The sequence below is a fragment of the Crinia signifera genome, chromosome 3 (genome assembly GCF_055691185.1).
Source record: "Crinia signifera chromosome 3, ASM5569118v1, whole genome shotgun sequence".
NCBI classification, from domain to species: Eukaryota; Metazoa; Chordata; class Amphibia; order Anura; family Myobatrachidae; genus Crinia; species Crinia signifera.
In genome coordinates, this window is record NC_139219.1 from 275949027 (window position 1) to 275959026 (window position 10000).

Genomic DNA, 10000 nt, shown 5'->3' on the forward strand with positions numbered 1-10000 from the left:
GTTCAATTCCGGCTCGAAGGAGTTGTTTTTATTTTTTGCTCAGATAGCAATTTTTGGCAATTTACAAACTCAAAATATACAGAGTATAAAGCATTCTCTAAGTCTGGGGTAGCCAACTCCAGTCCTCGAGAGCTACCAACAGTTAATGTTTTCCAGCTCACCTCACAGAATCACAAGTGAAGTAATTAGCTCCACCTGTGGATCTTTTAAAATGTGTTAGTGAGTAATGAGTGCACCTGTGCAGCAGCTAGGTTGTCTGGAAGATGGGAACTGTTGGTAGCTCTCGAGGACTGGAGTTGGCTACTGAGAGACATAAGCAGTGGTTGTGGCAAAGTGATTTTTGTAAAAATGTTTTTGTAAATATGATTTTAAAGTTTGAAGCCTGAAAACGTAAGCTTTTTGTTGCAAAATTGCATTTTATGTCGAAAAATATTATCTTCCACAATGCCGAAAACCGGGATCGAACCAGGGACCTTTAGATCTTCAGTCTAACGCTCTCCCAACTGAGCTATTTCGGCAAGCTCCCTTGGTCTTGCAATCGTTTTTCGGGGCAAAATGTAAGGAGAATGAAGTTTTGGGTGTATTTGGGTCAATATAATACATCCTCACTTTCTGACTGCAGGCATCTCAATCCATAGACAATCTATTGTGAAACTAGTACATGGTTTATTCAGTAGTCGTGGCCGAGTGGTTAAGGCGATGGACTAGAAATCCATTGGTGTCTCCCCGCGCAGGTTCAAATCCTGCCGACTACGAACGCCTTAAGTTTTCTCTTTTCTGCAAGTTTTTAAAAACTTGAAACCTGTGATGCCCATAGCGAGTTCAGGCCATTAGCGCATCAAATGTAAAGGAGAATGAAGTTTTGGGTGTGTTTGGGTCAATACAATACATCCTCAATTTCTCAGTGCAGGCAGCTCAATCCATAGACAATCTATTGTGAAAATACAGCAAGGCTTAAGCAGTAGTCGTGGCCGAGTGGTTAAGGCGATGGACTAGAAATCCATGTTTGTTAGCGCATCAAAATCTTTTGGATGCCAGCTTGTTTTCTCTTTTTCTTACACACATTCTCTTCCCCTCCTTAAGACTGACACCAGTCAATTTCAGCAGCCACACCGAATAGAAATTATTAATTAGTCAGCTGGTAGAGCGGAGAACTGTAGAGATGATTGGTGTAGAAATCCTTAGGTCGCTGGTTCAATTCCGGCTCGAAGGAGTTGTTTTTATTTTTTGCTCAGATAGCAATTTTTGGCAATTTACAAACTCAAAATATACAGAGTATAAAGCATTCTCTAAGTCTGGGGTAGCCAACTCCAGTCCTCGAGAGCTACCAACAGTTAATGTTTTCCAGCTCACCTCACAGAATCACAAGTGAAGTAATTAGCTCCACCTGTGGATCTTTTAAAATGTGTTAGTGAGTAATGAGTGCACCTGTGCAGCAGCTAGGTTGTCTGGAAGATGGGAACTGTTAGTAGCTCTCGAGGACTGGAGTTGGCTACTGAGAGACATAAGCAGTGGTTGTGGCAAAGTGATTTTTGTAAAAATGTTTTTGTAAATATGATTTTAAAGTTTGAAGCCTGAAAACGTAAGCTTTTTGTTGCAAAATTGCATTTTATGTCGAAAAATATTATCTTCCACAATGCCGAAACCCGGGATCGAACGAGGTACCTTTAGATCTTCAATTTCTCAGTGCAGGCAGCTCAATCCATAGACAACCTATTGTGAAAATACAGCAAGGCTTAAGCAGTAGTCGTGGCCGAGTGGTTAAGGCGATGGACTAGAAATCCATGTTTGTTAGCGCATCAAAATCTTTTGGATGCCAGCTTGTTTTCTCTTTTTCTTACACACATTCTCTATCCCTCCTTAAGACTGACACCAGTCAATTTCAGCAGCCACACTGAATAGAAATTATTAATTAGTCAGCTGGTAGAGCGGAGGACTGTAGAGATGATTGGTGTAGAAATCCTTAGGTCGCTGGTTCAATTCCGGCTCGAAGGAGTTGTTTTTATTTTTTGCTCAGATAGCAATTTTTGGCAATTTACAAACTCAAAATATACAGAGTATAAAGCATTCTCTAAGTCTGGGGTAGCCAACTCCAGTCCTCGAGAGCTACCAACAGTTAATGTTTTCCAGCTCACCTCACAGAATCACAAGTGAAGTAATTAGCTCCACCTGTGGATCTTTTAAAATGTGTTAGTGAGTAATGAGTGCACCTGTGCAGCAGCTAGGTTGTCTGGAAGATGGGAACTGTTGGTAGCTCTCGAGGACTGGAGTTGGCTACTGAGAGACATAAGCAGTGGTTGTGGCAAAGTGATTTTTGTAAAAATGTTTTTGTAAATATGATTTTAAAGTTTGAAGCCTGAAAACGTAAGCTTTTTGTTGCAAAATTGCATTTTATGTCGAAAAATATTATCTTCCACAATGCCGAAACCCGGGATTGAACCAGGTACCTTTAGATCTTCAATTTCTCAGTGCAGGCAGCTCAATCCATAGACAATCTATTGTGAAAATACAGCAAGGCTTAAGCAGTAGTCGTGGCCGATTGGTTAAGGCGATGGACTAGAAATCCATGTTTGTTAGCGCATCAAAATCTTTGGGATGCCAGCTTGTTTTCTCTTTTTCTTACACACATTCTCTTCCCCTCCTTAAGACTGACACCAGTCAATTTCAGCAGCCACACTGAATAGAAATTATTAATTAGTCAGCTGGTAGAGCGGAGGACTGTAGAGATGATTGGTGTAGAAATCCTTAGGTCGCTGGTTCAATTCCGGCTCGAAGGAGTTGTTTTTATTTTTTGCTCAGATAGCAATTTTTGGCAATTTACAAACTCAAAATATACAGAGTATAAAGCATTCTCTAAGTCTGGGGTAGCCAACTCCAGTCCTCGAGAGCTACCAACAGTTAATGTTTTCCAGCTCACCTCACAGAATCACAAGTGAAGTAATTAGCTCCACCTGTGGATCTTTTAAAATGTGTTAGTGAGTAATGAGTGCACCTGTGCAGCAGCTAGGTTGTCTGGAAGATGGGAACTGTTGGTAGCTCTCGAGGACTGGAGTTGGCTACTGAGAGACATAAGCAGTGGTTGTGGCAAAGTGATTTTTGTAAAAATGTTTTTGTAAATATGATTTTAAAGTTTGAAGCCTGAAAACGTAAGCTTTTTGTTGCAAAATTGCATTTTATGTCGAAAAATATTATCTTCCACAATGCCGAAACCCGGGATTGAACCAGGTACCTTTAGATCTTCAATTTCTCAGTGCAGGCAGCTCAATCCATAGACAATCTATTGTGAAAATACAGCAAGGCTTAAGCAGTAGTCGTGGCCGATTGGTTAAGGCGATGGACTAGAAATCCATGTTTGTTAGCGCATCAAAATCTTTGGGATGCCAGCTTGTTTTCTCTTTTTCTTACACACATTCTCTTCCCCTCCTTAAGACTGACACCAGTCAATTTCAGCAGCCACACTGAATAGAAATTATTAATTAGAAATTAATTTTCAAAGCCCAATTTTAAACAAAGGTTGTCAAATGGTTATAAACAATAGAATATTCACATTATTCCTAGAACACTCATTTAGCTAAACATTTAAAGCTATATTAAAGAGCATATAATAACATATTTGAGAACCTACAGCATCCTTCGATAGCTCAGCTGGTAGAGCGGAGGACTGTAGAGATGATTGGTGTAGAAATCCTTAGGTCGCTGGTTCAATTCCGGCTCGAAGGAGTTGTTTTTATTTTTTGCTCAGATAGCAATTTTTGGCAATTTACAAACTCAAAATATACAGAGTATAAAGCATTCTCTAAGTCTGGGGTAGCCAACTCCAGTCCTCGAGAGCTACCAACAGTTAATGTTTTCCAGCTCACCTCACAGAATCACAAGTGAAGTAATTAGCTCCACCTGTGGATCTTTTAAAATGTGTTAGTGAGTAATGAGTGCACCTGTGCAGCAGCTAGGTTGTCTGGAAGATGGGAACTGTTGGTAGCTCTCGAGGACTGGAGTTGGCTACTGAGAGACATAAGCAGTGGTTGTGGCAAAGTGATTTTTGTAAAAATGTTTTTGTAAATATGATTTTAAAGTTTGAAGCCTGAAAACGTAAGCTTTTTGTTGCAAAATTGTATTTTATGTCGAAAAATATTATCTTCCACAATGCCGAAACCCGGGATCAAACCAGGGACCTTTAGATCTTCAGTCTAACGCTCTCCCAACTGAGCTATTTCCTCAAGCTCCCTTTGGACTTGCAATCGTTTTTCGGGGCAAAATGTAAGGAGAATGAAGTTTTGGGTGTATTTGGGTCAATATAATACATCCTCACTTTCTGACTGCAGGCATCTCAATCCATAGACAATCTATTGTGAAACTAGGACATGGTTTATTCAGTAGTCGTGGCCGAGTGGTTAAGGCGATGGACTAGAAATCCATTGGCGTCTCCCCGCGCAGGTTCAAATCCTGCCGACTACGAACGCCTTAAGTTTTCTCTTTTCTGCAAGTTTTTAAAAACTTGAAACCTGTGATGCCCATAGCGAGTTCAGGCCATTAGCGCATCAAATGTAAAGGAGAATGAAGTTTTGGGTGTGTTTGGGTCAATACAATACATCCTCAATTTCTCAGTGCAGGCAGCTCAATCCATAGACAATCTATTGTGAAAATACAGCAAGGCTTAAGCAGTAGTCGTGGCCGAGTGGTTAAGGCGATGGACTAGAAATCCATGTTTGTTAGCGCATCAAAATCTTTTGGATGCCAGCTTGTTTTCTCTTTTTCTTACACACATTCTCTTCCCCTCCTTAAGACTGACACCAGTCAATTTCAGCAGCCACACTGAATAGAAATTATTAATTAGTCAGCTGGTAGAGCGGAGGACTGTAGAGATGATTGGTGTAGAAATCCTTAGGTCGCTGGTTCAATTCCGGCTTGAAGGAGTTGTTTTTATTTTTTGCTCAGATAGCAATTTTTGGCAATTTACAAACTCAAAATATACAGAGTATAAAGCATTCTCTAAGTCTGGGGTAGCCAACTCCAGTCCTCGAGAGCTACCAACAGTTAATGTTTTCCAGCTCACCTCACAGAATCACAAGTGAAGTAATTAGCTCCACCTGTGGATCTTTTAAAATGTGTTTGTGAGTAATGAGTGCACCTGTGCAGCAGCTAGGTTGTCTGGAAGATGGGAACTGTTGGTAGCTCTCGAGGACTGGAGTTGGCTACTGAGAGACATAAGCAGTGGTTGTGGCAAAGTGATTTTTGTAAAAATGTTTTTGTAAATATGATTTTAAAGTTTGAAGCCTGAAAACGTAAGCTTTTTGTTGCAAAATTGCATTTTATGTCGAAAAATATTATCTTCCACAATGCCGAAACCCGGGATCGAACCAGGTACCTTTAGATCTTCAATTTCTCAGTGCAGGCAGCTCAATCCATAGACAATCTATTGTGAAAATACAGCAAGGCTTAAGCAGTAGTCGTGGCCGATTGGTTAAGGCGATGGACTAGAAATCCATGTTTGTTAGCGCATCAAAATCTTTGGGATGCCAGCTTGTTTTCCCTTTTTCTTACACACATTCTCTTCCCCTCCTTAAGACTGACACCAGTCAATTTCAGCAGCCACACTGAATAGAAATTATTAATTAGAAATTAGTTTTCAAAGCCCAATTTTAAACAAAGGTTGTCAAATGGTTATAAACAATAGAATATTCACATTATTCCTAGAACACTCATTTAGCTAAACATTTAAAGCTATATTAAAGAGCATATAATAACATATTTGAGAACCTACAGCATCCTTCGATAGCTCAGCTGGTAGAGCGGAGGACTGTAGAGATGATTGGTGTAGAAATCCTTAGGTCGCTGGTTCAATTCCGGCTCGAAGGAGTTGTTTTTATTTTTTGCTCAGATAGCAATTTTTGGCAATTTACAAACTCAAAATATACAGAGTATAAAGCATTCTCTAAGTCTGGGGTAGCCAACTCCAGTCCTCGAGAGCTACCAACAGTTAATGTTTTCCAGCTCACCTCACAGAATCACAAGTGAAGTAATTAGCTCCACCTGTGGATCTTTTAAAATGTGTTAGTGAGTAATGAGTGCACCTGTGCAGCAGCTAGGTTGTCTGGAAGATGGGAACTGTTGGTAGCTCTCGAGGACTGGAGTTGGCTACTGAGAGACATAAGCAGTGGTTGTGGCAAAGTGATTTTTGTAAAAATGTTTTTGTAAATATGATTTTAAAGTTTGAAGCCTGAAAACGTAAGCTTTTTGTTGCAAAATTGCATTTTATGTCGAAAAATATTATCTTCCACAATGCCGAAACCTGGGATCGAACCAGGGACCTTTAGATCTTCAGTCTAATGCTCTCCCAACTGAGCTATTTCGGCAAGCTCCCTTGGTCTTGCGATCGTTTTTCGGGGCAAAATGTAAGGAGAATGAAGTTTTGGGTGTATTTGGGTCAATATAATACATCCTCACTTTCTGACTGCAGGCATCTCAATCCATAGACAATCTATTGTGAAACTAGGACATGGTTTATTCAGTAGTCGTGGCCGAGTGGTTAAGGCGATGGACTAGAAATCCATTGAGGTCTCCGCGCGCAGGTTCAAATCCTGCCGACTACGAACGCCTTAAGTTTTCTCTTTTCTGCAAGTTTTTAAAAACTTGAAACCTGTGATGCCCATAGCGAGTTCAGGCCATTAGCACATCAAATGTAAAGGAGAATGAAGTTTTGGGTGTGTTTGGGTCAATACAATACATCCTCAATTTCTCAGTGCAGGCAGCTCAATCCATAGACAATCTATTGTGAAAATACAGCAAGGCTTAAGCAGTAGTCGTGGCCGAGTGGTTAAGGCGATGGACTAGAAATCCATGTTTGTTAGCGCATCAAAATCTTTTGGATGCCAGCTTGTTTTCTCTTTTTCTTACACACATTCTCTTCCCCTCCTTAAGACTGACACCAGTCAATTTCAGCAGCCACACTGAATAGAAATTATTAATTAGTCAGCTGGTAGAGCGGAGGACTGTAGAGATGATTGGTGTAGAAATCCTTAGGTCGCTGGTTCAATTCCGGCTCGAAGGAGTTGTTTTTATTTTTTGCTCAGATAGCAATTTTTGGCAATTTACAAACTCAAAATATACAGAGTATAAAGCATTCTCTAAGTCTGGGGTAGCCAACTCCAGTCCTCGAGAGCTACCAACAGTTAATGTTTTCCAGCTCACCTCACAGAATCACAAGTGAAGTAATTAGCTCCACCTGTGGATCTTTTAAAATGTGTTAGTGAGTAATGAGTGCACCTGTGCAGCAGCTAGGTTGTCTGGAAGATGGGAACTGTTGGTAGCTCTCGAGGACTGGAGTTGGCTACTGAGAGACATAAGCAGTGGTTGTGGCAAAGTGATTTTTGTAAAAATGTTTTTGTAAATATGATTTTAAAGTTTGAAGCCTGAAAACGTAAGCTTTTTGTTGCAAAATTGCATTTTATGTCGAAAAATATTATCTTCCACAATGCCGAAACCCGGGATCGAACCAGGTACCTTTAGATCTTCAATTTCTCAGTGCAGGCAGCTCAATCCATAGACAACCTATTGTGAAAATACAGCAAGGCTTAAGCAGTAGTCGTGGCCGAGTGGTTAAGGCGGTGGACTAGAAATCCATGTTTGTTAGCGCATCAAAATCTTTTGGATGCCAGCTTGTTTTCTCTTTTTCTTACACACATTCTCTATCCCTCCTTAAGACTGACACCAGTCAATTTCAGCAGCCACACTGAATAGAAATTATTAATTAGTCAGCTGGTAGAGCGGAGGACTGTAGAGATGATTGGTGTAGAAATCCTTAGGTCGCTGGTTCAATTCCGGCTCGAAGGAGTTTTTTTTATTTTTTGCTCAGATAGCAATTTTTGGCAATTTACAAACTCAAAATATACAGAGTATAATGCATTCTCTAAGTCTGGGGTAGCCAACTCCAGTCCTCGAGAGCTACCAACAGTTAATGTTTTCCAGCTCACCTCACAGAATCACAAGTGAAGTAATTAGCTCCACCTGTGGATCTTTTAAAATGTGTTAGTGAGTAATGAGTGCACCTGTGCAGCAGCTAGGTTGTCTGGAAGATGGGAACTGTTGGTAGCTCTCGAGGACTGGAGTTGGCTACTGAGAGACATAAGCAGTGGTTGTGGCAAAGTGATTTTTGTAAAAATGTTTTTGTAAATATGATTTTAAAGTTTGAAGCCTGAAAACGTAAGCTTTTTGTTGCAAAATTGCATTTTATGTCGAAAAATATTATCTTCCACAATGCCGAAACCCGGGATCGAACCAGGTACCTTTAGATCTTTAATTTCTCAGTGTAGGCAGCTCAATCCATAGACAATCTATTGTGAAAATACAGCAAGGCTTAAGCAGTAGTCGTGGCCGATTGGTTAAGGCGATGGACTAGAAATCCATGTTTGTTAGCGCATCAAAATCTTTGGGATGCCAGCTGGTTTTCTCTTTTTCTTACACACATTCTCTTCCCCTCCTTAAGACTGACACCAGTCAATTTCAGCAGCCACACTGAATAGAAATTATTAATTAGAAATTAATTTTCAAAGCCCAATTTTGAACAAAGGTTGTCAAATGGTTATAAACAATAGAATATTCACATTATTCCTAGAACACTCATTTAGCTAAACATTTAAAGCTATATTAAAGAGCATATAATAACATATTTGAGAACCTACAGCATCCTTCGATAGCTCAGCTGGTAGAGCGGAGGACTGTAGAGATGATTGGTGTAGAAATCCTTAGGTCGCTGGTTCAATTCCGGCTCGAAGGAGTTGTTTTTATTTTTTGCTCAGATAGCAATTTTTGGCAATTTACAAACTCAAAATATACAGAGTATAAAGCATTCTCTAAGTCTGGGGTAGCCAACTCCAGTCCTCGAGAGCTACCAACAGTTAATGTTTTCCAGCTCACCTCACAGAATCACAAGTGAAGTAATTAGCTCCACCTGTGGATCTTTTAAAATGTGTTAGTGAGTAATGAGTGCACCTGTGCAGCAGCTAGGTTGTCTGGAAGATGGGAACTGTTGGTAGCTCTCGAGGACTGGAGTTGGCTACTGAGAGACATAAGCAGTGGTTGTGGCAAAGTGAGTTTTGTAAAAATGTTTTTGTAAATATGATTTTAAAGTTTGAAGCCTGAAAACGTAAGCTTTTTGTTGCAAAATTGCATTTTATGTCGAAAAATATTATCTTCCACAATGCCGAAACCCGGGATCGAACCAGGGACCTTTAGATCTTCAGTCTAACGCTCTCCCAACTGAGCTATTTCGGCAAGCTCCCTTGGTCTTGCAATCATTTTTCGGGGCAAAATGTAAGGAGAATGAAGTTTTGGGTGTATTTGGGTCAATATAATACATCCTCACTTTCTGACTGCAGGCATCTCAATCCATAGACAATCTATTGTGAAACTAGGACATGGTTTATTCAGTAGTCGTGGCTGAGTGGTTAAGGCGATGGACTAGAAATCCATTGGGGTCACCCCGCGCAGGTTCGAATCCTGCCGACTACGAACGCCTTAAGTTTTCTCTTTTCTGCAAGTTTTTAAAAACTTGAAACCTGTGATGCCCATAGCGAGTTCAGGCCATTAGCGCATCAAATGTAAAGGAGAATGAAGTTTTGGGTGTGTTTGGGTCAATACAATACATCCTCAATTTCTCAGTGCAGGCAGCTCAATCCATAGACAATCTATTGTGAAAATACAGCAAGGCTTAAGCAGTAGTCGTGGCCGAGTGGTTAAGGCGATGGACTAGAAATCCATGTTTGTTAGCGCATCAAAATCTTTTGGATTCCAGCTTGTTTTCTCTTTTTCTTACACACATTCTCTTCCCCTCCTTAAGACTGACACCAGTCAATTTCAGCAGCCACACTGAATAGAAATTATTAATTAGTCAGCTGGTAGAGCGGAGGACTGTAGAGATGATTGGTGTAGAAATTCTTAGGTCGCTGGTTCAATTCCGGCTCGAAGGAGTTGTTTTTATTTTTTGCTCAGATAGCAATTTTTG

General features: G+C 40.3%; 11 non-coding genes across 11 annotated transcripts in view; 8 read left to right on the plus strand and 3 right to left on the minus strand.

Annotated features, from left to right (window-relative positions):
• TRNAY-GUA (transfer RNA tyrosine (anticodon GUA)) overlaps positions 1 to 21 on the plus strand; it is a 90-nt gene extending 69 nt beyond the window's left edge. The window contains exon 2 of the tRNA in view: positions 1 to 21. This exon is cut by the window's left edge and continues 15 nt beyond it. This is a non-coding gene — a tRNA (tRNA-Tyr).
• Positions 22 to 445: 424 nt separating this feature from the next.
• Positions 446 to 518, minus strand: TRNAF-GAA (transfer RNA phenylalanine (anticodon GAA)). Its single transcript has one exon. It is a non-coding gene; the product is annotated as a tRNA-Phe (tRNA).
• A 155-nt stretch (positions 519 to 673) lies between these two features.
• TRNAS-AGA (transfer RNA serine (anticodon AGA)) lies at positions 674 to 755 on the plus strand. The gene has a single exon. It is a non-coding gene; the product is annotated as a tRNA-Ser (tRNA).
• Positions 756 to 3630: 2875 nt separating this feature from the next.
• TRNAY-GUA (transfer RNA tyrosine (anticodon GUA)) lies at positions 3631 to 3720 on the plus strand. The gene is given in 2 exon segments: positions 3631 to 3667; positions 3685 to 3720. It is a non-coding gene; the product is annotated as a tRNA-Tyr (tRNA).
• A 653-nt stretch (positions 3721 to 4373) lies between these two features.
• TRNAS-AGA (transfer RNA serine (anticodon AGA)) lies at positions 4374 to 4455 on the plus strand. Its single transcript has one exon. It is a non-coding gene; the product is annotated as a tRNA-Ser (tRNA).
• A 1311-nt stretch (positions 4456 to 5766) lies between these two features.
• Positions 5767 to 5856, plus strand: TRNAY-GUA (transfer RNA tyrosine (anticodon GUA)). Its single transcript is given in 2 exon segments — positions 5767 to 5803; positions 5821 to 5856. It is a non-coding gene; the product is annotated as a tRNA-Tyr (tRNA).
• Positions 5857 to 6280: 424 nt separating this feature from the next.
• TRNAF-GAA (transfer RNA phenylalanine (anticodon GAA)) lies at positions 6281 to 6353 on the minus strand. The gene has a single exon. It is a non-coding gene; the product is annotated as a tRNA-Phe (tRNA).
• A 155-nt stretch (positions 6354 to 6508) lies between these two features.
• TRNAS-AGA (transfer RNA serine (anticodon AGA)) lies at positions 6509 to 6590 on the plus strand. The gene has a single exon. It is a non-coding gene; the product is annotated as a tRNA-Ser (tRNA).
• Positions 6591 to 8683: 2093 nt separating this feature from the next.
• TRNAY-GUA (transfer RNA tyrosine (anticodon GUA)) lies at positions 8684 to 8773 on the plus strand. The gene is given in 2 exon segments: positions 8684 to 8720; positions 8738 to 8773. It is a non-coding gene; the product is annotated as a tRNA-Tyr (tRNA).
• Positions 8774 to 9197: 424 nt separating this feature from the next.
• On the minus strand, positions 9198 to 9270 carry TRNAF-GAA (transfer RNA phenylalanine (anticodon GAA)). The gene has a single exon. It is a non-coding gene; the product is annotated as a tRNA-Phe (tRNA).
• A 155-nt stretch (positions 9271 to 9425) lies between these two features.
• On the plus strand, positions 9426 to 9507 carry TRNAS-AGA (transfer RNA serine (anticodon AGA)). The gene has a single exon. It is a non-coding gene; the product is annotated as a tRNA-Ser (tRNA).
• Positions 9508 to 10000: the final 493 nt, after the last annotated feature.